This window comes from Pithys albifrons, chromosome 17 (genome assembly GCF_047495875.1).
Source record: "Pithys albifrons albifrons isolate INPA30051 chromosome 17, PitAlb_v1, whole genome shotgun sequence".
In the NCBI taxonomy this organism is placed as follows: domain Eukaryota; kingdom Metazoa; phylum Chordata; class Aves; order Passeriformes; family Thamnophilidae; genus Pithys; species Pithys albifrons.
The window spans coordinates 15,506,063-15,532,420 of record NC_092474.1 but is presented as its reverse complement, the minus strand read 5'-3'; the positions used below and the strand labels follow the sequence as shown (position 1 = coordinate 15,532,420).

The following is a 26,358-nucleotide window of genomic DNA, read 5'->3' as shown; positions in this document are numbered from 1 at the left end:
TCCCCGATACTTCCTGATGATGTCAGATGATATGAAATACCTCTTTGGCTGCTTAAGTCAGATGATACCTGTCCCCTCTAATCTGTGTCACAACCTTTGAGGCCTGCTAAAAACTGAGGCCTAAATGGGGACCCATGCTGACTAAAGCCGAAACTACTACACCCCCAAAGGGATGGCCACCCGTCCAGGAGGGAATTTTGCTGAGTCCCCTCTGCAGCCGGTGCTGCCAGCAGGTGAGTGTTGCTGCCTTGTTTCCTTGTAAAAACCATAGAATGTCAGAAGGTTTTGTTGGGAGGCACCCAAAGCTCATCTTGTTCCAAGCCCAGCCATGGGCAGGGACACTTTCTACTAGACCAGGTTGTTGCAAGCCCCATGCAGCCTGGCCTTGGACACCTCCAAGGATGGGGCATCCAGAGCTTCTCTGGGCAACCTGTTCCAGGGCCTCCACACCCTCACAGGGAAGGATTTCTTCTTTAGGACTTGCCTTTAAGATGCACCGGTTCAGCCTTTACCTCCCTGGTGCTGGCAGGGACAGGGACCAAAAGTAAAAAATGTCGATATTTTGAGCTCCCCAGGTTTCGGCGCGAGAGTCACGATGTAACCTCCATAGGAGTATGATCTGTGCTCTGATTTATTGCTTACATTACACACACACATATCGCATATTCTCTGAGTCCACGAATAGTACAGGAATATCACTGGTCAATGGCCAGGGCGTGCTACCAGCTGGATTGGTACTTTTCTCCAAGCTATGCCCTTCTGTATCAATGTGTTCACCTGCTTCTCCCAAGGGCTGCCGCATTCTTTCTATTGTTTACTGCTCTTCTTGAAGCAGGCTCAGGGATACAGGGGCCCCGTTTCCCTCTCCATGGCCTGGGTTGTGCACAAAACCTTCTAAGTTCAAATTTCTTCCAACGGGGACCAGAATGGCCTTTTGCATCTCTTGGGGCACATTTTGGTGACCACCAAAAGGGTCATCGTGCTGTGGGATGGGATGATAGAAGCCCTGGAATTACCTCTAATGGATACATAAGAGCTCCTTGAGTCAAACCCTGACTGTGTCCTTCCCTCTGCTTCGCAGGAGAACTTGGGGAGCCTTGGGGTGACCTGCTGTCACCCAGGAGGGTGCAGCCAGTCCTCCCAGCAGAGCAGGTGAGTCAGAGGGGCCATCCCATTGCGGGTCCTGAGGGGATTTGGGACTTGCTGTCTTAGCATTCCACGCACTGAACTCACACAGAATCCTCTCATCCATGGGGTCAGTTTTCCCCTTGGGGAACCTGAAGAATTAGGGAAGCCCTCTGCAGCCTCCCGCCACTGCAGTATTGCGGGCAGCTAAAGGGAGATCGCAACACACCAGTGCGGTGCTTCAGGCAAATCCCAACTTTATTCAAATACACAACATGTATAACCTGAGATAACCACGCCCGCAACGGTAGCACATCTGACTCCATGGCTAAGGTAAGAATCATGTACTTTTAAGGTACAGTCCGAGCCTCCTTCCGGGTGAGGTGAGGGCTTGTTGCTGTTTCCCTCTGAGGGAGGTGTCACGTGGTTCCTCTGGACTCACCGGAGTAAAGTGGTCCGCAGCACTGCAGTGCCTGGCTGTACCGTGCTGTGTGTGCTCCTGCTCCCCACCTGCCATGTAGGGGATGTTCCTTAGGGATGTTCTCCACTAATTGTGCCATGGAGGAGTCCCAGGGACACTCTTAGCATGCTCTGTGCAGCTCCTCTGGGAGCAGCATGTGGCAGCTTCAATCTCTGGTGCCAGGAGCAGCTACAGACAAGGACTGGGACTGTCTCGGAGACCTCCACTGTCTCCTTGGATGACAGCCATCCTTCCTCAGAGAGCTCCTGATGTGTCACACGACTGTAGCATGTTCTTAAGATGTTCCTGGCATGTCACATGACCTTAACATGTTATCATGTTCCTAACGTGTGACATGACTGTGTCATGCTCTTAACATGTTCCTGACATGTGACACGACCTTAGCATGTTCTTAGCACATTCCTGATGCTTCACATGACCGTGGCATGTTCTTAGCATGTTCCTGGCGTGTTACATGACCTTAGCACTTTCTTAGCATGTTAATGACGTCTCACATGACCATAGCATGTTCATTATGTGTCACATGACCTTAAGATGTATTAGCTGATTTCAGGCCTGTCAAATGACTGTGGCATGTTCTTAGTATGTTCCTGGCATGTCACATGACCTTAGCATGTTTTAGCATGTTATTGGTGTGCCACATGACATTGGCACCTTCTTTGCATGTTGTTTGCATGTTCTTATGTCATGTGACCGTGGCATGTTCTTAGCGTGTTCCTGACATGTCACATGACCTTACCATGTTCTTGGCACGTTTGCACTCATGTGGCACGGCCTTATCATGTTTATGCCATGTTGGATTATCTTAGCATGACCTTGTTGTGTCCCCACACATGTCACATGACCTTAGCATGATCCTGGCATATGCCCATGCATGTCACATGACTTTGGCATGTTCTTGGCATATTCTCACGCATGTCACACGGCATCAGCATACTCTTGGCATGCTCCTGGCGTGTCAGATGCTATCAGCATGTTCCAGGTATGTTCCTGAGATGTCACATGATTTTTTCATGTTCTTGTCATGTTCTCACGCACGCCACATGACCTTGGCATGTTCTTACTATGTTCTTGACATGCCACATGGACTTAGCATGTTCTTTGCATGGCCCCACGCGTGCCACATGACCTAGGTGTGTTCTTAACATGTTCTTGGCATGTCACATGACCTCTAGCATGGTCTTGGCATGTTTACAGCATGTCCCATTACCTTAGTGTGTTCTCGGCATTTTACTGGCGTGTGACGTGACCCTACGTTCTTACCCTGTATTCTGGTTCCCTAGTCTGTTACATGTTCCTTTAGCATGTTCTACGGTCCCTTCGTGTGTTCTTAACATGTCCCTTGTTATTAGCCTTTTCCATGGTCCCTTACCATGTTCTTGGTATGATCTTAGCATGTCACACGTTCTCACCATATTTCATGGTTGTGGTGTTTTCTAGCTTGTCTTTACATGTTCTTAGTGTGATTTAACACGATTTTAGCATCTTCTTACCATGTTTTAAACATGTGTCTGTTTCAAGGCATGATTCCTAAGGTTTTACTTGTTTTAGCACGTCCTTAGCATGACTTTGGCATGTTTGTCCCTAAATTGTGCATGTCGTATACAACCCACACGTCACACACACACCCCTCCACCCCACACACACGTCACACACACACGTGATACCCCACACACACATCACACACACACCCCATGCACATGTAACACACATCCCCACACACACGTCACACACACGTGACACCCACACCCCCTCACACACACTTCCCCCCTGCACACGTCACACACAGCCACCCACACACACGTCACACACACGTGACACCCACATCCCCCCCACATCACACACACAACCCCATGCACGTGACACACTCCACGCACACCTCACACACACCCCCCTCCCAAGCACAGACACACACCCCTTGCACACATTACACGCTCACCCCATGCAACACATACACCCTCAACACACCCCTCGCACCCTTCACACACACCCCCCCCACGCACACGTCACACTCACACTCCATGCCCCCATCACATCTCAGGAGGGGGAATGTCCATCAGTTCATTCCTCAGCCTCCATTGATACCAAGGGGTGTGGAGCTTTATGGAGAACCCCTCCCCCTTGAGACAACCAACTGCACCAAGGAAAGGGACAATTCTGTAATTAACTGTGCCAACACATGTTAGTGCTGTGGCTGCTTCTGGCTGGCAGTCGTACCTCTGTAATCCAGATGAAAAACCTGGATCAGCAAATGCCTGCGGTGGCCAGAAAACTCTACAAGCCCCTTTTCTGGATCAAAAGCAAATAAATCAATTCCAGCTCATCACAAAGAACTTTTTTTCAGGGAACTATTTCATCATCCTATCCTTCTTTATCCTTTAGTCAGCCAATGCCAATTCTACATTCAGAGCTACCACTCCACTCCAATCTTCCTGCCAGCACAGCAGCACCAGCTGAGAGCTCTCATAAACCTGTATCAACACCAGCAGTTCAGTTTTTCAGAAAACACTTTACAGCTAATTCAGGAACAGCTTTCTGTAATATTCCCTCAGTTTAGAATCCCACAAAAATCAATAAAGAACCCAGGAAAAGCAGTAACATGCCTAGAGAGAAATGTCAGATCTTCTAGGAAAATATCAAAGGATTTTAAAATACTGACAACTATTAAAACTCACTGCAGCTCTGGTATCCTTTGGATGAAAATGAACTGGCTCAATCCTCTTTTGATCATCCTGTATCAAACCAGTGTCATCATTTGAGCATGTCGTTAGAATCTGCCCTTTTAGAGAACTTAAAAACATCCCTTGCATTGTTTTTCTTCAAACAAATGTCTTCACTGGAACGTGACACACACAATTATCAAATGATACCAAGTAGCCAGGAGGATAATCCCAGTTAAAATAGGCAGCAATATTTTGAGGAATAATGATGCTGTAGCAGGGTCACATTTGTTTCAGACCCAGAACAAATCAAGCTCAGCAGATTTGAGGACAAATTGACATACCCACACACAAGAATGCCCTAAAGAGCTTCTCTTTAACTAGAAAGTTTCCAGACTCAAACAACGGTTTGTTTCCTGCTATAATAAAGAATACAGGGGCGACAGTTTGTTATGTTGAATAAAAATGCTTAATTAAGTCTGGTTTCAAAACCTTCCTGATTTTCTCATCTCTATTTCCTTGAAATTCCAGCACAATACAAGAAGCATCGAGCAACAGCTTGTGTTACCAGCATAAGGGTTCAGCTCTTTGACTGCAAAGAACTATCAGTTTACTGGGAAATCTGTGTTTCATGTTTATTTTGTACCTTTTCCAGTATCTGAAATTGTGTTTAGGAGGGCACACATCATGACTCCATCAGTGCCTTCAGGATTCAGGATGAAAACCTTTCGCTGAGTCATCTTGAACACGTTTTGCAGCTCCACAAAGCTTTTGTCCCCAGAAAGCACAGGAATGGGAATGTGTGGGGCAGGTGTTCATGCAGGCACCCTCCCTGTAGGGAAACAAAGGACAAGGGCTGAACTGAGCTCATGTTGTCCTCTTGTGGCATTTGGCTCCAGCTCTGGGCAAGACGGGTCTGCACTGGAAAGCTTTCTACAGCAATTTACTCCTGCTTTTCTGATCCCACCCACATTACACAACTGTGAGAGGCACCATTTCAACAATGGGATCCTGCGTTTCTGCTCTACATACAACAGGAGATACAGGTAATGGTGACCAGAACAGTACAGAGTATACAGCAAATTCCTAAAAAGCAGCATTTTAGAACAATCTCCACATGAATTGAGACCTAAACCAGACATAAATCTAAGCAGCCCTAAACAAGCCCTAAATCCAGCACTAAACCAGCCCTAAAGCAACCCTAAAACTACCACTAAACCCGCACTAAAAGACCCTTAAACCAGCTCTAAACTAGATGTAAACCAGCTCTAAACCAGCTCCAAACCACAACTAAACCAGCTCTAATTAATCCAGCTGTAAAACCAGTCATAAAACCAGCCCTAAAGAAACCTTAAACGAGCCCTAAACCATCCCAACCCAACACTAAAACCAGCCCTAAAGCAGCCTTAAACCACCCTTAAATCCAGATCTTAACCAGCCCAAAAGCCAGCTTTTAAACAATCATAAAAACAGACCTAAACCAGCTCCAAACCATCTCTAAAAGCAGACCTAAACAAGTTCTCAACCATCTCCAAAGCAGCCATAAACAAGCCTTAAACCAGCCCTAAAACCAGCTCTAAACAAAACCTAAACCAGCCCTAAAGCAGCCTTACCTACAGCAGTCTCTGTGCCATTCAATTGCTCACATGCATAAACACACAGAAAACAGTTCCAGATGTACTTTTTGCTGTACATCAAACATAATGTCAACCTCTTAAAATGACTGTGACCCCACCAGGAACTAAGGAACACTTTCACATCCTATTTGCTGATAAAATGTGCTTTTCTACCGACTCTTCTGTCAAAACCTTTTGAAGGCATTCACAAAACCATCTTTTCCTTTGCGAGCACTTCCCTTGACTTTGGTATGCTGCGTTCCCTTCACTGTCATCTTCTAAATCCCTTTCCTGCTTCGAAGGCCCCACGGGACTGGGAGACTCACCTGAAGTCCAGTGGCGATTCACTCGTGGTCTTGAGTGACCCGCAGCGTGGCACAATTGATGTGCACGTCCCTCACTGATGTGACAAAACATCAGGATCGACTCTTCCACGGTTGGAAACAGTCTGATGTTCTGCTGAGTCGATCCCTGATGTTCACTCATCAATAAAGAGGTTGTCACAGCTCTCCCAGTGCCCTTTCATCTTAGGTATCTCTGCAACTTGGGAGACGCTTTTCTTTGACACTGCTATGGTCCCAGCCCTAAAACCAGACCTAAATCAACCCTAAAATCAGTCTGAAACCAGCCCTAAAACCAGACCTGTGTGTGTGTGTGTGTGTGTGTGTGGCTCAGCTTCAGGAACGAAGATTTGGGCAGGGCTGTCCCCACGTGCCCTTCCAGCCTGCGCAGTGGATTTCAGGTGAGGCTCAGCGTGCGCAGAACTGGCCCCACCGTTTAACTCCTGAGGTTCATCTGCCACGGCCGAGCGAGCTTGGATGGTGTCAGTGAAGTCCTCAGGACTAGAACCTACAGCCCCTGATGTTCCCAGGAGGTCTCCCATCCAAGTACTAATCCGGGGCTGACCCTGCTGAGCTTCCGAGATCTGACGGGATTGGGTGTCAGGGAGGCATTTAACTGCCTATATGTAGGATAGCAAATAACCTTTTTGTTCTGCTGCTTTAAATCCATCTCTGGAAATTTTGGAACTCGAAATTTTTCTCACAAACGCAGAGGGAGGAACCATCCATCAGGACACAGACCGACGCTGGAAATTGATTGGGAAGAGTGGATTTGTTTACACTCCAAAAAATCTCACCTGCTCCACCCCATCGTTTTTTCTGCTGGCATCAAGCCCCCTCATTCCACTCCAAATCCCTTAATTCCACTCAAAGGTCCCATAATCCCTCCTAGAATCCCTAGAATTTCATCCCAGATCCCCCCAATTTCACCCCAAATTCCCAGCATTTCTTCAAAACGTCTCCTCAATTCCACCCAAAATTTCTTATAATTCCACCAAAACATCCCTAATTTGACAAAAATATTCCTAATTCCACCAAAACATCCCTAATTCCACCTCAGCCCACTTTGATTTTCACTTCATACCATGACGTTTCTACTCAAAGTTTTCTTAAGTCCACCTTAAATCCCCATCCATATTCCTGTCAAAATCTTGCTGATTTTACCCCAAATCTCTTTGGGGCATTATGGAGTGTTTGGGAGTATTTGGGGTATTTTGGGTGTTTTCAGGGTTTTTTTGCCCCCCCAGGCCTGGCTCTGCCTTGGAGCCATAGTGGAGAAAGAGGAAGTTTTGGGGTGGTGTGGGGTGCTCTGGGGGTACTTTGGGGTGGTTTTGGGGTATGTGGGGTGTTTGGGGGTATTTTGGGGTATTTCAGGCTGTTTCTGCCCTCCCCAGGCCTGGCTCTGCCTCAGGGCCATCGTGGAGAAGGAGGACGTGGTTGAGGCCGTTTGGCTGCTTGAGGTGTCAAGAGAGTCCCTGTGGGGGGACAGGACACTGCCCCCCCAGTACAGGGGGCATTGGGGGGCACTGGGGGGCACTGGGGACACACTGGGTGACACTGGGAGTGCACTGGAGGGCACTGGGTGGGCTGGCAGGGCACTGGGGGCTCTGGGGCACTGGTTGGACTGGGCGGGCACTGTGGACACTGGGGGGGGCGGATTTGGGACCATTGGGGATGGGTTTGGGCACACCGGGAGGCACTGGGGACACTGTGGGGACACTGGGGACTTTGTGGGGCTGTGCCCCCCTGGCCCCTGTGCCCCGTGCCCCCCAGGTGCCCGCACCCCTCGGAGGCGATCTGTGGGGCGCTGCGGGAGTTGGGGGGCGCGGGGGCGCACTCGGTGTCCCTGCCCGAGGCCCTGGCCCTGCTGGGCATGAGGGGCTTCTCCCCCGCCCAGGTGGGCACCGCCCTGGCCAAGTACGAGGCCCTGAACAGGCTGCAGGTGAACCCAGCCCGGACCAGGGTCACCTTCGTGTGACTGACCCCAAAATACCCCGAATTCCCCCCCAAATGCCTCCAAAATATCCCAAATCCACCTCAAAATATCCTCAAATATCCCAATATATCCCCAAAATATCCCAAACCCACCCTGAGGAACCCCACCTGGACCAGGGTCACCTTTGTCTGAGCACACCCAAAAATGTCAAAATACCCCCCAAAATAGCCCCATAGCCCCCCCAGAATAGCCCACATCCCCCCTAAAACATCCCACATCCCCCATAAAATATCCAATAGCCCCCCCCAGAATGTCCCAATCCCTCTATGAAATGGCCCAAATCGCCCCCAGAATGTCCCAAATACCCCCCAATCCTCCTAATCCCTCGCAGAGCCCTCAAACTGCCCCCAGGGAGAGGGGCCAGGGAGGCTCGAGATGCTGCAGGTGAGGCCCTTGGGGGCATTGGGCCCTCAAAGTGTCCCCAATTCCCCCCAAAATCCACCCTGGGGACCCCAAAATCCCCCCCAGTGTTTTGTTTGGGAGGGTTTCTTTGCCAATAAAGTGGATTTTTACCAATAACTCACATTTTGTGCTCATTTTTGGGAGCACCTCCAGCCCCCACTCCCTCAGCACCCGCTTACCCACCCCGACCCCAAAACCCCCCAAATTCACCCAAGAAAATGCTCAATTCTTTATTGATTAACTGGGGGGGGGACAGATTTAGGGGTGAAAATGGTAAAAAATGGGCAAAAAACGGGATTGGGGGTTTCTTTCTCTGGAGGGAAATGGAAGGAGACTCCCCAAAATTTGGAGTGACTCAAAAAACCTCCCAAATTCACCCCAAAATTAAGTGGCATCAAACTGGGGTTGGGCACAAATTTTGGGGTGAAAACAATATAAAACAGGAAAAAAACTGGTTGGTTTTTTTTGGGAGTTCCTCCTTCCAAGGTCCTGGAGGGGGGGGCAGGTGGTGAGACCCCCCAGAATACAAGGGCACCCCCAAAAACACCCCCAAAACTCACCTGGAGGTTGAGGAGGGTGGAGTCGAAAGGTCCCGGGGCTGGTCCTGGGGGGATCCCAAAGGTTGGGGGGGTCCCCAAAACTGGGAGGGTCTGGGGGGTCATTGTTGGGGAGGGGGCTCACCCTGGGCTGTTTCGGGGGGTCTCCTTCGTCGCTCTCCTCCTCCATCCCCTCCATCAGGCTCAGACTGGGGGGAAATGGCGACAAGGGATGGAGAGATTCCCCCCCTAACGAATCAGTGACCTCCCAGACCCTCCCTGAGCCTCCCGAACCCCCCTGATCCCCCAAACCCCCTAGACCCTCCCCCAAGCTTCCCGAATCCCCCAGATGCCCCAAACGCCCCCAGACTCCCAATCCCCCAGACTCCCCAAACCCCAGACCCCCAAAGCCCCCCTAGACTGCCTCAACCCCCCCCAAACCTTCCTTGCCCCCCTAAAATCTCCCCTTGACCCCCAGAAATCTCCCTTGACCCCCAAATCCTCCCTGACCCCCTTTAGTGCCCCCCCACCCCCCCGTGACACCCTGCTGCTGTGGGGGGAGAATTGGGGGGGTCAGGGGGGCCCTCCGGTTTTGGAGGAGTCTCCTCCAGTTTTGAGGGTCTCCCCTCGGTTTTTGGGGGCCACCCCTAGATTTACTGGGGGGGTCGGGGGGTGTCCCCTTGTTTTCTGGGGGGTCCTGTTCAGTTTTGGGGGGTCCCCCCATGGTTTTTGGGGAGCCCCCTCTTGTTTTGGGGGGTCCCGTTCAGTTTTGGGGGGTCCCCCCATGGTTTTTGGGGAGCCCCCTCTTGTTTTGGGGGTCCCCTCCTCGGTCTGTTGGGCAGGGACCCGCGGGTTTATTGGTGGGAGGTCAGGGGGATCCCCCATTTTCTGAGGGAAGTCCCTCCGTGTTTTTTGGGGCAAGATCCCTGATTTTATTTGGGGGGGTCCCCCTCATTTTTTCGGGGACTCAGGAGGGTCCCTCCATAGTTACCTGGGGGGTCTCCCACATTAATTCAGGGGATCCCCCACATTAATTAGTTTGGTCTGGGGGGTCCCGGGGGGTGCCCCGATTTTGGGCGGGGGTTGGGCGGTCCCCCTTTAATTTAGGGTGGACCCATTAATTTGAGGGGGGTCTCACCTGTGCAGGAGGGGGGCGTGGGGGGCCCCTCATTTTTGAGGAGGGGGTCGGGGGTGCCCCGATTAATTTAGGGGGATCTAACCTGTGCAGGAGGGGGCACCGGGGGGGTTCCCCCATTAATTTGGGGATTCGCCCCCCCCCCCACCCCCCACGGCCATGGAGGTGAGGGTGGGGCTGGGGGGCCATGAGCTGGAACTGGGGGGCTCCAAGGGGGCTGCAGGGAGCACACCTCAAAATGAGGCAGGACCCCCCAAGCTGGGGGTCGCACCCAACCCAGGACCCCTCCAAACCCCTCCCCTAAATTTGGGAGTCCCACCTAACCCAGGACCCTCCAGGACTCCCAAATTTGGGGCCACCTCATAACCCAGGACCCCCCAGGACCCCCAAATTCAGTGCCCCCATAACCCAGGACCCCCAGCCCCCCCCAACTTGGGGTGCCCCTCACTCCCCAGGCGGGCTCTCTTGGCTCTGGGGGTCTGGGGGGCGTCATCCCCCCAGCCTGGGGGTTCAGGGAGTGGCAGGGGTGGCCATGGGGGGAGACCCCAGAGACCCCCAGAGACCCCTGAGTGGGGAGACCCCAAAGAGACCCCCAGATCTCCCCAGATGCCCCTCAGGGACCCCCAGACCCCATCAGGGACCCTCAAATGCCTCCCAGACTCCCCCAAAGCCACCCAGACCCCCCTGGGATTCCCAAATGCCCCCCAGGGACCTCCAAATCACCCCAACCCCCCAGATCACCCCCAGACTCCCTCCAGAATCCCAAATCACCCCCAGGGACCCCCAGGGATGTCCAAAGCTCCCCAGAGACTCCCCCGGACCCCAACTGCCCCCTGGGCCCCCCAAAGCCCCTCAAGCCCCCCACTCACATGCGGGCCCAGTCAGGGGGCTGCAGCCTTGGGGAGAACTCGCTGAGCACCTCCAGGAAGGGCAGTTTGAGGGGAGACCCCTCCCCAAACTGGGGCTGGGGGGGCTCCTGGAAGGCGAACTGGATCCCCTCCCTGGGGGCAGGGGGGGCTCAGACCAGAGAGACCCCAAACCCCCCCCAAACTACCCCAGAGAACCCCAAAAATCCTCCTGAGAACACCCAAAACCAACCCAGAGCACCTGAAAAACCCTCAATCTCCCTTTGAGACCCCCCCAAATCCCCCTGAGAACCCCCAAACCCCTCCTCAGAACCCCTAAAACCCTGAGAGCTCCCAAACCCGTCTGAGACCCCCCAAGACCCTCCAAGCCCCCATGAGAGCCCTCAAACCTCCCTTGAAAGCCCCAAACCCCCCAAAACACCCCTGAGAGTGTTCAACTCCCCCAGAGAGCCTCCAACCCCCCCAAATCCCCTGAGAACCCCTTGAGAGCCCCCAACACTGCCAAGAACTCCCTGAGAATTCTGAAACCACCCCAGAGCACCTCAAAACACACCTACCCTCCCCGCCGACCACCCCAAAACCCACTCGAAGCCCCTGAGAACCCCCAGTGTCCCCAAGGGCCCCCCAACCCCCCCTCAAACCAGCCCAGAGCACTCCAAACCCCCTCAACCTCCCCTGAGAACCTTCAAAAGCCCCCAACCCCCCCTGGGACCCCCAAATCTCCTCCAAGGATCCTCAAAGCCCCCCAGGCTGCCCTGGGACCCCCAAATCACCCCCAGACTCCCCCAGAGTCCCCCCAACCTCTGCAGGGCCAGCAGGGCTGGGCGGTTGCGCTGCCGGTGGAGGCTGAAGAAGAGCGAGAAGTGCCGAGCCAGGTCTCAGAACTCCTGGAATTCTGGGAGCCCATGGACAGGGGGGCCCTGCTGGAGCAGCAGCTCTGTCAGCACCTGTGGGGAACCCCCAGGGTGAAGGGGGGCCCCCAGGACCTCCTGGAGACCCGCAAAACATCCTGGGGACCCCTATGGAGACCCCAAAACCACCTGGGAACCCTCAGAACATCCTGGAGAGCTTCAAAGACCCATGGAGATCCCCCAAAAACTCTTGGACACCCCCAAAACATCCTGTAGACTCCAAAACATCCTGAGGATCCCCAGGACCTCCTGGAGACCTCAAAACCTCCTGGGGATCCCCAAGATCACCTGGAGACCCCCAAGCCTCAACCTGCTGGAGGCTGAGCAGGAGGATCCGGGCCCACTCCATGAGATCCAAGTCCTGTGTGTGCCGAAGGGTCTCCTTGATGAGGTCCCCAAAGTCCCCAAAAAACTGGGAATAGGGACACCAACGTTTCTGAACATCCTGGGACACCCCCCAGGACCCTCTAAATCACTCCCAGGCTCCCGCGACCCCCAGAGACCCCAAAACCCCCACCCGAGACCCCCAAGAACCCCTGGAGATCCCCAAATCCCTGTAAAACTGGGAATGGAGGCACCAGGAATTCCTCAACATCCTGGGACACCACCCCCCATGACCAGCTCAGGATCCCCAAGGATGCCCCAAGTGACCCCCAGGACAACCAGGACCCCCGGAGAGCCCCCAAGGACCCCCAGAGACCACAACCCCTTCCCAAGACCCCCCAAAGACCCCTCTAGATATCCCAAAATTCCCATAAAACTGGGAATGGGGCACCAGAATTCCTGAGCATCCTGGGAGAGACACCCCAGGCCTCCTCAGAGACCCCCAAAAGCCCCCTGGGACCCCTGAATCCCCCCTCCCCGCCCCGACACCCAGAGACCTCCAGAGACCCCCAAGGACCCCCAGAGACTCCCAAAAACCTCTGGAGATCCCAAAGTCCCCATAAAACTGGGAATGGGGCACCAAAATTTATGAACATCTTGGTAGACCCCCAGGACCCCCCAGAGACCCACTCCAAGACCCCTAGAGATCCCCAAAGACAACTTTGAGCCCCCCAGAGCCCCTCAGTTTCCCCCAAAGCCCCCCAAACCCCTCCTGCACTCCCCCAGACTCCACAAACCCCTCCTGAACCACCCCAGAGCCCTCCCAAGCACTCAAACCCCTCCTGGACCCCCCACAAGGAACCCCCAAAGCCCTCCTGGATCCACTCAAAGACCCCCAGGGACCCCAAAAACCCCCCAGGACCCCTGAAAGATGCTCAAGGTGACCCCCAAACCCCTCCTAGATCCCCTCAAAGAATCCCCAGAGCTCTCCTGGACCCCCCCAGAACCCCCAGTTCCCCCCAAAGACCCCCACCAGAGCCCCCCAAAGCCCTCCTGGATCCTCCCAGAGCCCCCCAAACCCCTCCTGGACCTCCCCAGGGACCCCCAAACACCCCCCAAAGTCCCTGAAAAAGCCCCCCAGTTCTCACCAAAGACCCTCAAACCCCTCCTGGGCCCCCCCAGAGCCCCCCCCCCGGAGCCCCCCTGACCCCTTCTAGACCCCCCAAGTCTCCCCCAAACTTCCCCTGGACCAGCCCAGGGACTCCCAAAGGCCCCCCAGAGCCCCCCAAAGACCTCTTTGGGCCTGTCAGGGACCCCCAGAGCCCTGCCAAGACTTCCAGAACTACCCAAGGCTCCCCCAAAGCCCCCCAGACCCCTCCTAGACCAACCTCCCCAGTTCCCCCCAAACCCCTCTGGAACCACCTCAGAGTGCACCAAAGACCCCCCAAATCCCCCCAGAACCCCTTAACCCCCTCCAGGACACCACCAGACCCCTCCTGAACCTCCCCAAAGCCCCCCAGAGACCTGCAAAGCCCCCAACACCCCCTCCCCCATTTCCAAGGTGCTTGAACACGTTGGAAGCAGCTCGTGGTGGCAGCACCTGGAGCAGAACCAGCTTGGAGAAGCCCCTGAGGAGCTCCCTGTGGCGGTGCAGGGCCTGGAGCTGCCTTCTACTGCCTCTGGAATGGAAACCACAGAATTCTGGGAATGCTGGGAGTGCAGGGAGTGCTGGCAGTTATGGGGTGATGGAGGTATAGAGTTGGGGCTACGGGGGGATGGGGCTATGGGGGATGGGGCCATGGGGGGATGGGGCTATGGGGGGATGGGGCTATGGGGGGATGGGGCTATGGGGGGAATGGGGCTATGGGGCCATATGGGGCTATGGGGCCATATGGGGCTATGGGGGGATGGGGCTATGGGGGGAATGGGGCTATGGGGGGATGGGGCTATGGGGGGATGGGGCTATGGGGGATGGGGCTATGGGGGGATGGGGCTATGGGGGGAATGGGGCTATGGGGGGAATGGGGCTATGGGGCCATATGGGGCTATGGGGCCATATGGGGCTATGGGGGGATGGGGCTATGGGGGGAATGGGGCTATGGGGGGAATGGGGCTATGGGGCCATATGGGGCTATGGGGCCATATGGGGCTATGGGGGATGGGGCTATGCGGGGATGGGGCTATGCGGGGATGGGGCTATGGGGCCATATGGGGCTATGCGGGGATGGGGCTATGGGGGGAATGGGGCTATGGGGCCATATGGGGCTATGCGGGGATGGGGCTATGGTGCCATATGGGGCTATGCGGGGATGGGGCTATGGTGCCATATGGGGCTATGGGGGGATAGGGTTATGCCGGAATGGGGCTATGGAGAGATGGGGCTATGGGGCCATATGGGTCTATGGGGTTCCTGTGGGATTGGGAACACCCACTGGTAGGACTGGGATTGGGATTAACATTCCCATGGGATTGGGGCACCCAGCAGTGGGACTGGGATTGACCATTCCTGTGGGATTGGGAACACCCACTGGAGGGATTGGGATTACCATTCTCATGGGATTGGGAGCACCCACCAATGGGATTGGAATGGACCATTCCCATGGGATTGGGACGGACCATTCCTGTGGAACTGGGATTGACCATTCCCATGGGATTGGAATTGACCATTCCCATGAGACTGACGGCACCCAGCAGTGGGACTGGGATTTACCATTCCCAGGGGATTGGGATTGACCATTCCTGTGGGACTGGGGGCACCGAACAGCAGCCTCAGGCTCAGATTGGCCTCTAGGGCTCAGGAGAACGTGGACCATGAGGAACGAGGCCAGCTGGGATTGGAGGGCCCCGTCCCATGGGAGCACCATCAGGGACAGGGAATCCCACACGGAATGCAGCAGGCGTGGGCCCAGCACCACCAGCAGGTCACACAGCACCACAAATGCCTGGATTGGGATTGGGAATGGGATTGGGAATGGCATTGGAACTCCCCAGCACCACCAGCAGGTCACACAGCACCGCAAAGGCATGGGAATGGGATTGGGATCAGGCTCAGGCAACTGGGATCAGGCTCAGCGAGTGGGATAAGGGATCGGGATCAGGGAATGGGGCTGGAATCAGGAATTGGGATCAGGGAGTGGCATTGGGGTTGGGATTGGCATCAGGAGTGGGGTCAAGATCAGGGAATCGGGTTGGGATCTGGGATTGGGGTTGGAATCAGGGAGTGAGATCAGGTTCAGGAATCAGGATCAGGGAATGAGATTGGGATCAGGGATCAGTGATTGGGATCAGGGAATGGGATTGGGATCAAGGAATAGGATCAAGGAATGGGATAGGGACCAGGGATGTGGATCAGGAAATAGGATCAGGGATTGGGACCAGGATCAGGATCAGGGAATGGGATCAGGATCAGGGAATGGGATCAGGGAATAGGATCAGGGATTGGGATCAGGATCAGGCCCATCCCCCACCTGCTCCCACAGCTCAGGCTCAGGGATTGGGATCAGGGAATGGGATCAGGGATTGGGATCAGGATCAGGATCCCCCCACACCTGTTCCCACAGCTCCAGCTCAGGCTCACTGAGGCAGCTCTGGCACAGCTGGCACAGCGACAGCACCCGAGAACGGAGGGCACGGAGCTGCTCCGGGAAAACCAGGATGGGAATGTGGGAAAGGGGCTGGAGAACAGGGAAAAGGGCTGGGAGCACAGCACATGGAGCTGCTCCGGGAAAACCAGGATGGGAATGTGGGAAAGGGGCTGGAGAACATGGAAAAGGGGTTGGGAGCGCAGCACATGGAGCTGCTCCTGGAAAACTGGGATGGGAATGTGGGAAAGGGGGTGGGAGCGCAGGGCACGGAGCTGCTCCTGCTGGGAAAGCAAGGACAGCAATGTGGGAAAGGGACTGGGAATCCACTCCACCTGAAAAGGTCCTGGATTCCCCTTCCCAGAAGGTTCCATTTCCCCTTGGAAGGTTCTGGACCACCCCTGGAAGGTTCCAGATCCCCTGGAAGGCTCTGGATGTCCCAATGAAAGGTTCTGGATGCTCACCTGGGGCACGTTGTGGGGTTGGAGCCACGACAGCTCCCACAGTACATGGAAGAACAGGCAGGACAGCACAGGCACCGTCACCTCCGGGCACAGTGGGCACCAGCTGGCACCAGCTGTCCCCAAGTGTCCCCATGTCCCCAGGTGTTCCCAAAGTGTCCTCAGCTGTCTCCAGTGTCCCCAAGCTGTCCCCAAGTGTCACCAGCTGTCCCCAGAGTGCCCCCAAGTGTCACCAAAGTGTCCCCAGCTGTCCCCAGAGTGTCCCCAAATGTCACCAGCTGTGTCCCCAGGTTTCTCCAAGTGTCCTCAAGTGTCCCTCAGGTGTCCACAGAGTGTTCCCAAGTGCCCCAGGGTGCCCCCAAAGTGTCTCCAGCTGTCCCTAGGCAGTGCCAGTTGTCCCCAAGTGTTCCCAAGGGGTGCCCAGAGTGTTCCCAAGGTGTCCCTAGAATAACTCCAGAGTGTCACCAAGGTGTCCTCAGCTATCTATCCTCAAAATGTCCTCAGGTGCCCACAAGTGTCCCCAATTGTCCCCAGGTGCCCCCATCTGTGCTGGCACCTCTCCTGTGTCCAGGGCACGCTGGAGCAGTTGGGAATAGGGACCAAAGAGCTGCCAGCGGGTCAGGTCGTGGGCATTGAAGGGGACACTGGGGACACTGGGAACATCAATGTCCCACTGCCCCATCCAGTGCCCCCCAATCCCCAAATGATCCCAATGTCCCCAATCTGCCCCTCAGTGCCTCTAATCCCCCCAATTTCCCCAATTCCTGTCCCTCCCATCCCTAATATCCCCAGTGTCCCCAGTCCCCCCAATGTCCCCAAATCCTCCCAGTGTCTCCAATCCCCCAATGTCCCAGTAACTCAATCACCCAGGAACTCCCAGTGCCAGCCCAGTAACCTCCAGTGCCACCCAGTAACTCCCAGTGCCATCCATCCCAGTGCCACCCCCGCCCCCGAATTCCCGAAATTCCAGCACCTTCTGGGGCGCGACGTGGCCCACGGGGGGCTGTGCCCGGCCGCTGGAGGGCACTGGAGGTCCACCAGGGCCTTCTCCTGCCGGCCCTGCAGGCCTGGGGCGGGGCGGGGCGGGGCGGGGCGGGGCGGGACCAGTATGGACCAGTACAGAGCAGGCCCCCCAGTCCCCTCCCAGTCCCTCCAAGTGCCCTCCCAAAACATCAGAGACATAAAACCCCTCAGAATTTGGGACCAAAAAAACCATGAATTTGGGACACAAAACCCCAGGGATTTGGGACACAAACCCCCCAAAATTAGGAGCAAAAAGCCTCCTGTCAGGGCTGTCTGCACCGCCCCGGGGCACGCCTGGGGCCGCCGGGGACACCTCAGGGAGCCGGACACGGGACTTGGAGGGACACGGGACACATTTCCCGCCTCGCCCGACCCCGCCCGCCTGGACAGCGGTTCAGCCAATCAGAATCGCGGAAAGGTCCGCCCGGAGCCACAGTGGCCAATCAGCGTCTACCAGAGGGCACTTAAGGACCGTGCCCAGCGGTGCCCCGCGGCCATTCCAGCTCGAGGAGTGTTCCGACGGTCTGAGCCTGACCCTTGGCCTCACTTCTCATCTCTGAGTCATGCCAGCCTTTGATCATCCTTATTATATCTCCTCATCCCCATCCCCTCTCCACATCCTATTCATCTGTCCTCGTCCTTCTCACCTCATCCTTAACTTCATTTGACCTGCTCCTGCCTGCCTTGTCAGTTCCTGCAACTCCTGCGGCCCTCTGGGACCCTTCCCACCGGTGCTGGTAAGGGACTGTGCCTTTCCCTCTCCCCTGCAGCTTCGGCTTTTTATTGTTGTTCAAACAAAGCAATTATCTGTTTGACACTTAACATCGGGAGGTGGGTGCCTTAATCTGGCCTGCTGAGTAATTAAAAGACCTGGGCTACAGTTTGTGACTGGGCTGCAACATGTAATGGGCTTTCCCAAACAGGCTCACGCCTCAAAGGCCGAGTGTTGTTCTCCAAGAGATAACTTTGTACTGTTGGTGTTCGGTGTTAATTTGGGCAGCACTGGGTGTGTTCCCTCCCTTCCCCCCGAACAGAGGGGGGTGCGTCATTTTCGGGGTCGGTGGGTAAAGTAAATTAGAAATAAACGGCGGAGGAACTGGACTTCACATCAGTCTGTAAGTCATTTTTAGAGCAATTTGTTTAGCATTTGTTGATCACTTGCTTTTTCACTTGCAGTTCTTTCACTTTTACTACTTTATTCTTTTTCTGATGTTAATGTCACTGGTGTTCTCCCCCGATTTTTTTTGAGCTTCAGAGAGTTATTTATTTATTTATTACCATTTTTCTTTTTCTCTTTTTGCTTTTTCCATAGTTTTCTCCCCCTTTTTATTTTTAGAATATTTAGTAAAAGTACTAATTGACAATACACTGAAAAGCTACAAATGCAACCTTATTCTAATGACTTAAACCTTAACCAAATTAACATTACTCTGCTAACTCAATTAACACTTTAAATCTTAACTTATTCTGCTTAACATCTTAATGTATTAACAAACTAAAACCACCATTCGATATTACCTAAAATCCTTATTTTCTTAACAAATTAAAAATAATATTCTATTAGCTTAACAACTCAACTATCTTAACAAAAGAAGAAACTTTATTCTATCTGCTTAACATCATTATTTATAACAAATGAAAAAACATTCCTTCAGGCATTGTCATGGATGCATCAAGAAACTTAAGAAACCTTAACAGAAATAGAACAACACTACACAACATTATTTCTATAAACTGGTTATGTTGCATCAGGTCTTATATTCATAAAAAGCAGAGCTTAATGTTTCTTATTCTTATAATTCTAGTGTCACTTGTGGTAAATATGCATTTATGTATTTAAAAGAATATATCTTAACCAATCTAATGTTATATAACCAAAACCATTCTCTGTTTTAATTCACTTCAGAACTCTTAAAAAGAGCTTTTTGAAAATGCTTAATACCAACAAGTGGAATCACCTCAATTACTATCAGGTGTTATGAATTTTGAATCGGAAGGATCAAATTAAAAGCTTTAATCAGTCACTCACATGTTCAGGTAACTGATCTTGATTCAGTCAGAGGAAACTGGCTGTTCTTATCCATCGCTGACTTCAACCTGTGGAGACAAAAATAGAAACTTTTCTCCAAATTATTAAAAGCTGACAACATTCTATAACTTTTAAACAAGAGCCAAACAACAAAGAAATCAGCTCAACAGATCCCTTCTAGGCTTCTCTGCTGCTCTCTGAATTGCTGGAGAAAGAAGCTGCATTCTGTCTGTGCATGATGTACTGTACGGCTGTGACACAGGGCACCAGGTGCCTGTCCCGTTGTCTCGAAGGCAGCCGGGCTGATGTTTGTTAGAGCGGGGTCACTCACGCTGCTCTCTGGGTCACTGACAGGCTCGCAGAGTGTCAGGGGTGCGCTGGAACCACAACAACCAGAGTCCTTTGGGAGACTACATCACCCAGGGGTCTGTGCAAGGAGCTGATGTCGCATGCAAAGCTCCTCCTGCCCACGGTGACGTCCCCATCGGAGCGGGGAGGGGGGGCCGGCCCCTCCCATCCCAGAGTGGCAGCGCCACTTTCAAATTTCGCAGCAAAAATTCTGTCAGCATCGAAAAGCTGGAATAGGGGGGGTTTGTCTTTGCAAGCACAGTTCTCCTCCCAATTCCCGTGTCGCGCTGACTTTCTGTCTTGTGCCGATTCCGGGACCCCTCGCAGGGCGGCGGGGACGGCGGGCGGGAGCGGCGGGGGGTGCAGCGATCCCCGAAAGCGGCGGGAGCTGGACCCGCACGGCGGCGGCGGCCGGGGCTGGGGGGGTGGAGGCGGCGGGAGCGAGAGGAGGCGGCGGGACGTGGGGCGGGGGGGGCAGTGCCCTCGCAGCGGAGCCAACACGGAGCCACAGCGAGAGCCGGCGGGAGCGGGGGGAGAGGCGAGGGGTCCGCCAGAGCCTGTGCGCGACCCCCAAAGGTGTCCCCCAGGTCGGCCCCCAGCGGGGGGGTGGGCCGGCGGCGGGACCGGGAGCCGATTGCGGCCAGCGCGGAAAACCGCGGCAGTCCCTTCGGTTCTAATGTCCCGCAACGCATCCCTTGCAAGTTTCTTCCTATTTCTGAGTTTATACCAGAGGCTTCTCCTCATGGCCCCCACGTAAACAGCTCAAATGCCGTAACATCGGGAAGATAAAGGTCTCTTATCTTGTGCCCACTTTCAAAACTACTGTAAAGTCCAAAAATGAAGGCAAATCCCTTTCTTAGAAAGGATACAAACAGAAGAGCTTATCTCCATCTCTTCCCCAACCGCTTGCCCACCCGAATTTTTGAGCAAGATTTTCCGGACGACCTTTCCTGTCTCTCCATGTCGCGTCTTTTCTGTCTCAGGCTCCGCGGGGCACAGCGGTCCTGCCTGACCACCGGGGCAGTGGTCCCTCTCGGCTGGAAACTTCTCCGCCTTTCATCCTCGTGTCCTACTGCTTCTCTTTCAGGGTACAGGGGTAGGGAAATGCAGCCATCCCAGGGAATATCTTCCTCATGGTCCGAGGGTATCAGCCCTATCAGGGCGCCAGTTAAAGTAAAACAAACTTTCGCGGAGAGAAAGGACTTCACCAACAAGCTTATGAAGTTTATAGTGAAGACCTTTTATTACCCAAAGCACACAGTTTATATGGGGTTAGGACTACAGCTTATTGGCTAGAAGAGTTACACACCACCACGCCAGATACTTCAGTTGGTTAAAGCCTCTCTCTCACAAGTCCCATGTTTATATTATTTCATCCTGGCTGTTTTCGTGCCCCTGCAGAGCCCTGTGAATTCCTACTATGTGAATTCTTGGGCAGTAACCCCCTCCCTACCAGCCAGCAGCAGCTGAGCTCTTTGCTGCCTCTGGCTGACAGCTGAGTCTCACAGGGCTTTCTATAGATCTGAATTGCTCACTTTGGTTTTTACTGTAACAACACAGACCATGCAAGTATGATGCAGGGAAGACAAAGATAGGTAAGGGAAGTCTAGGCAAAAAAAAGGCAAGGCTGGCATGGTTAGGAAAGGTAAAGCAAGGCAAGGGAGGGGCAGTCAAGGAGAGGCAAGGCAAGGGAGGGGAGAGAAAGGCACGGCTCGGCAGTAGGCAAGGAAAAGCAAGACAAGTCAAAGGAGGTGTAGGCAAGGCAAGGCAAGGCATGGGTAGGTTAAACAAGGCAAGGCACTGGGACAGAGAAGGCAAACATTGACAAGCCAGAGTGAGGCTGGAGCAGGCAAGCCAAAGCAAGACAGGGCTGGGGAAAGCAAGTCAAAGGAAGAGGCTGGGAGAAAAGATACAGCCATGGAGGGGTAGGCAAGGCAATACAATGGAGGGGTAGGTGAGGCTGTGCAAGGCAAAGCAGGGGTACATGAGGCAAGGCAAGGGAGAGTTAGGCAAGGCAAGGCAAGGGAGAGCAGAGAAAGGAAAAGCAAGGCAAGTATGGGTAGTCAAAGCAAAGCAAGGAGGGTGGGGTGGGGTAGGCAAGGCAAGACAAAGCAATGTTGGGAGGTGTATGGAAGGAAAGGCAAGGAAGGAGTAGTCAAAGCAAGACAAGGGAAAGTGGCGAGAGGAAGGCAGGGCAAGCTGAAACCGAGTGCAGAGGGTACTGAAGATTGGGGAGATGATGAGAAAGAAGAAGGAGGTGGGGGAAAAGGGGAGTGGCACCCCCAGGCTAAGTGTCGAGGGGGCCTGGGGATTGGGGAAATATGGGGAAAGGGTGTGAGAGAGGGGAAATAGAGAGTAGGGGACCCCAAAATTCATTAGGAAAGTGCTGAGACCCTGAAACTAGGAGAGCAGGGAAAGGAAATGCTCCCAAAGAGAGCTGGGGGACAGCTAGGAACAGTGAGAACAAGGGGAAAGCAGTGGGAGAAGGGGGAAAAGGGATTGGATGGCAAGCTGTGGGATGGTGGGAAGTTGGATTCATGAAGGTCACTCCCTTCCTCCATCCCTTGAGACCTGGAGGGGTCTGCTGTCCCAGCCTAGGTGTTGGCTGATGTCAACCTCCTGTGGGGACAAAGATGGGACAGAGATGGGAAAATACCGGGAGTGAGACCCCCGTACACGTGAGAGGGGAAAGCCAGTTTTCTTCTAAGAGTGGTGGTGGGCTTGTGTTGTACTGGTTTAATCAGTGGGTGGGTGGAAGTGGTCTTCTGTACCCATTGTTTTTGGTTTTCTGTTCATCTCTTCTTGTTACCCCTGTTTTCCCCTTCCCTTTTCCCCTCCCCTTTCCCTTTTCCCTATTGTGGGTGCAAATTGTATACATATAATTGTAGGTATTTAGAGAATATACACACACATATATATATACTGACTTGGCTCAGCTTCTTTCAAGTTTTTTTCCCTTTCCTTTTCCCTGCTTTCGGGAGCAGAGGGAGAAGGAGAGGGGAAAGGAAGTTGGCTCGAGCTAGAGGCCAGGACAAAACCAAGACAAAGGGTCCAGGGAGCAATTGGGGAGGGAGTATGGGGCATCCAGAGTTCACTGGGAAGGGACTGGGAGGGGGTTTGGGGAGTTCTCAGGGGGCTGAGAACAAATAGAAGGGGGTTGGAGGGCCTTAGGGGTGCTTGGAGTGTGTTGGAGTGTCCTAGTGGGGGTGGGAGTGGATTTGAGGGATCCCAAAGGGGCAGGGAGGAGGATACAGGGGTTCCTGGATGGGCTGGGGGTGACTGGGAGGAGGTTTGGGTACATCCTGGAGGGCCAGTGAGAAGTTTTGGAAGGTCTAGACCCGCCCAGCCCCCCCTCCCGCGAGCTGCTGCCAGACACCGCCCGCCGCAAATGCTGACAGGGATCAGGGGCTTCGTGTTGGACTTCATCTTCCTGGTGCTGGGCTTCAGCTTCCACCTGAGCCAGAAGGTGAGGGGGTCCCTGGGGGTCCTGTTCTCCTGTGTGCCCTCCCAGGGACCCCACGCACACACTCAGTGTCACCCCCTTTTCTCTCCCCGCAGAGCTCCTGAATCCCCTGTGGCTGCAGCCCCTCTCTGTGGCCTCAGGTCCAACCTGGACCACCCACCCCCATCCTCGCACTGATTGGGGGGGGGTCATATGTTCCCCCCCAGTCCTGTTTTTATTCTAACACCACCCAGCTGCTCCCACTGTTCCCAGTAAAACTTCCCAGTTCTCCCCAGTCCTGGCTGCTGGTCATGAGGGGACCCCACTGGAAGGAGCCGAGGTTGGGTAGGAGCAGAACCGGCCCCAGGAGGGATCAGGAGTGGGGACTCCTGTGCATCCCCCATGTTACAATGAGGTAATACAGAGATGCAATAAATAATGTTCCTCCACTGTTACTCTGTCAAAAACATCCTATACAAAGGTTGTCTGTCAACATTTTCCTAAAAGCTGACAAACTTCCTGCCAGAGCATCCTGCTGGAGCCTGCCTGCCATAAAGACTCCTGCTATTGTGCTTGTAGCTACGTGCTAAAAATCACATCCAAACTTTTCTGAACACTATGAAAACTCAGAGGAGACACCTCGAGAATTCAGAGAGGGAAAAGGAAAGAGAGAAAACCCGTTGCCGTAACGGACAAATCCTTCCCTACTTCCCCCTATGAGAAATAAATAAACAGGTTTTATTCAAGCAAATGAATTAAAAATTACTAACAACAAGGGGAAATGTATGCATTTTAAAGGGTTCTTTTTACTAACATACAGGTGGCTCGTGGATTTGTACCGGGAAACAGGGACGCGAAATTAATGCAGATGAACCAAAACCCGTCACCAGGTGGCCCCTATAGAAGTGGCCATTTTTATCTAAACCCCGCCTTTATCATACCATAACCAATCAGAGGGAAGGGAACACCCTTCTAATAATGTGACAGGGTGGGGTTTGGTAGCCTTTAAGAGGGGGAAAATTGAATTTTGGGGTGTGCTTTGGAGATTGGATTTTAGCCAGGGTACCACAACACGTAAGTAAACCTTTCTTATTGCCTGTTTTCTTTGCTCCACGACCTCTGTTATCATCGAAATATTTAATAAATAGAGAACTTTTCTCACACCCCTCTCTCACCTCCTCATCTCTCTCTGCCAGCTGAGCTGCTGCCGTGCCGGGACCGACACTCTCCCAGCCCGGGGAAAGCCCAAATTCACCACGCTGTCTGTGGGAGTTACTGCTACCATATTTTTTGAAAGCCTCTCTACATCAGTACCTGACTTTGCTCAGCTGGATCCTAACAAGTTTGTGGGACCAGACGGGATCCATCCCAGGGTGATGAAGGAGCTGGCAGAAGAGCTTGCCAAGCCACTCTCCATCATCTTCCAACAGTCCTGGCTCTCTGGGGAGGTCCCAGATGATTGGAAGTTGGGGAATGTCACCCCAATCCACAAAAAGGGCTGCAAGGCTGACCCTGGCAACTCCAGGCCTGTCAGCCTGACCTCGGTGCCTGGCAGGGTTATGGAGCAGTTCATCCGGAGTGCAATCACACAGCACCTTCAGGATCCAGTCAGCAGGGGTTTAGGAGGGGCAGGTCCTGTCTGACCAACCTGATCTCCTTTTACGATCAAGTGACCCACCTGGTGGATGAGGGGAAGGCTGTGGATGTGTCTATCCAGACTTCAGCAAGGCCTTTGGCACTGTCTCCCATACATGCTCCTGGAAAAGCTGGTAGCCCATGGCCTGGACAGGTGTACCCTCTGCTGGGTCAGGAGCTGGCTGGAGGGCCGGGCCCAGAGAGTGCTGGTGAACGGGGCTGTGTCCAGCTGGTGGCCGGTCACCAGTGGTGTTCCCCAGGGGTCTGTGTTGGGTCCAGTCCTGTTTAACATCTTTATTGATGATTTAGATGAGGAGATTGAGTCCGTCATCAGCAAACTTGCTGATGACACCAAGTTGGGAGGGAGTGTCGATCTGCTGCAAGGCAGGAGGGCTCTGCAGAGGAATCTGGATAGACTTGAGAGATGGGCTGATTCCAATGGGATGAAGTTCAACAAGGCCAAGTGCAGGTCCTGCCCTTTGGACACAACAACCCCCTGCAGCGCTCCAGGTTGGGCACAGAGTGGCTGGAGAGCAGCCAGGCAGAGGGACCTGGGGGGACTGATTGACAGGAAGCTCAACAGGAGCCAACAGTGTGCCCAGGTGGCCAAGAAGGCCAAGGGGATCCTGGCCTGTATCAAAACTAGCGTGGCCAGCAGGCCCAGGGCAGTGACCCTTCCCCTGGACTCTGCCTTTGGGAGGCCACACCTTGAGTGTTGTGTTCAGTTCTGGGCCCCTCAGTTCAGGCAAGAGATTGAGGGGCTGGAGCGGGGCCAGAGAAGAACAACGAGGCTGGAGAAGGGACTGGAGCACAAGTGCTGTGGGGAGAGGCTGAGGGAGCTGGGGGTGTTCAGCCTGGAGAAGAGGAGGCTCAGAGGTGACCTCAGCACTGTCTATAACTACCTGAAGGGAAGTTCTGGCCAGGTGGGGGTTGGTCTCTTCTCCCAGGCACTCAGCAATAGGACAAGGGGGCACGATGGGCTCAAGCTCTGACAGGGGAAATTTAAGTTGGAGATCAGAAAAAAATTCTTTGCAGAGAGAGTGCTCAGGGATTGGAATGGGCTGCCCAGAGAGGGGGTGGATTTCCCATCCCTAGAGATTTTTAAACGCAGATTGGACGTGGTGCTGAGTGCCATGATCTGGTAAGTGGACTAGAGTTGGATCAAGGGTTGGACTCTATGATCTTGGAGGTCTTTTCCAACCCAATCAATTCTATGATTCTATTCTGATTCTAAAACAAAAAAAAAGTAGAAGCTGTTTTCCCCCACAGGGTATCTTGGCAAAAATGTAGCTTCTCCCAGTAAGCTTTTTCTTTGCTTCTAAAAGTAACTTTAGCTTTTTCCCAACCTTTTCTTATCTCTCTCTTTCTGCATCTCTTAGCAATTAATAAAAAATCAGGTTTTGGTATGAACAGCTAACTTGTAAAAGTTTTAATTTTGTTCAGGAG

The 26,358-nt window shown here is 53.5% G+C and overlaps 1 long non-coding RNA gene across 1 annotated transcript; it reads left to right on the top strand.

Moving 5' to 3' along the window:
- Positions 1-119: 119 nt before the first annotated feature.
- Positions 120-6,249, top strand: LOC139680102 (uncharacterized). Its single transcript, XR_011699309.1, has 3 exons — positions 120-233; positions 1,082-1,152; positions 6,185-6,249. It is a non-coding gene; the product is annotated as an uncharacterized lncRNA (long non-coding RNA).
- The last annotated feature ends 20,109 nt before the right edge of the window (positions 6,250-26,358 follow it).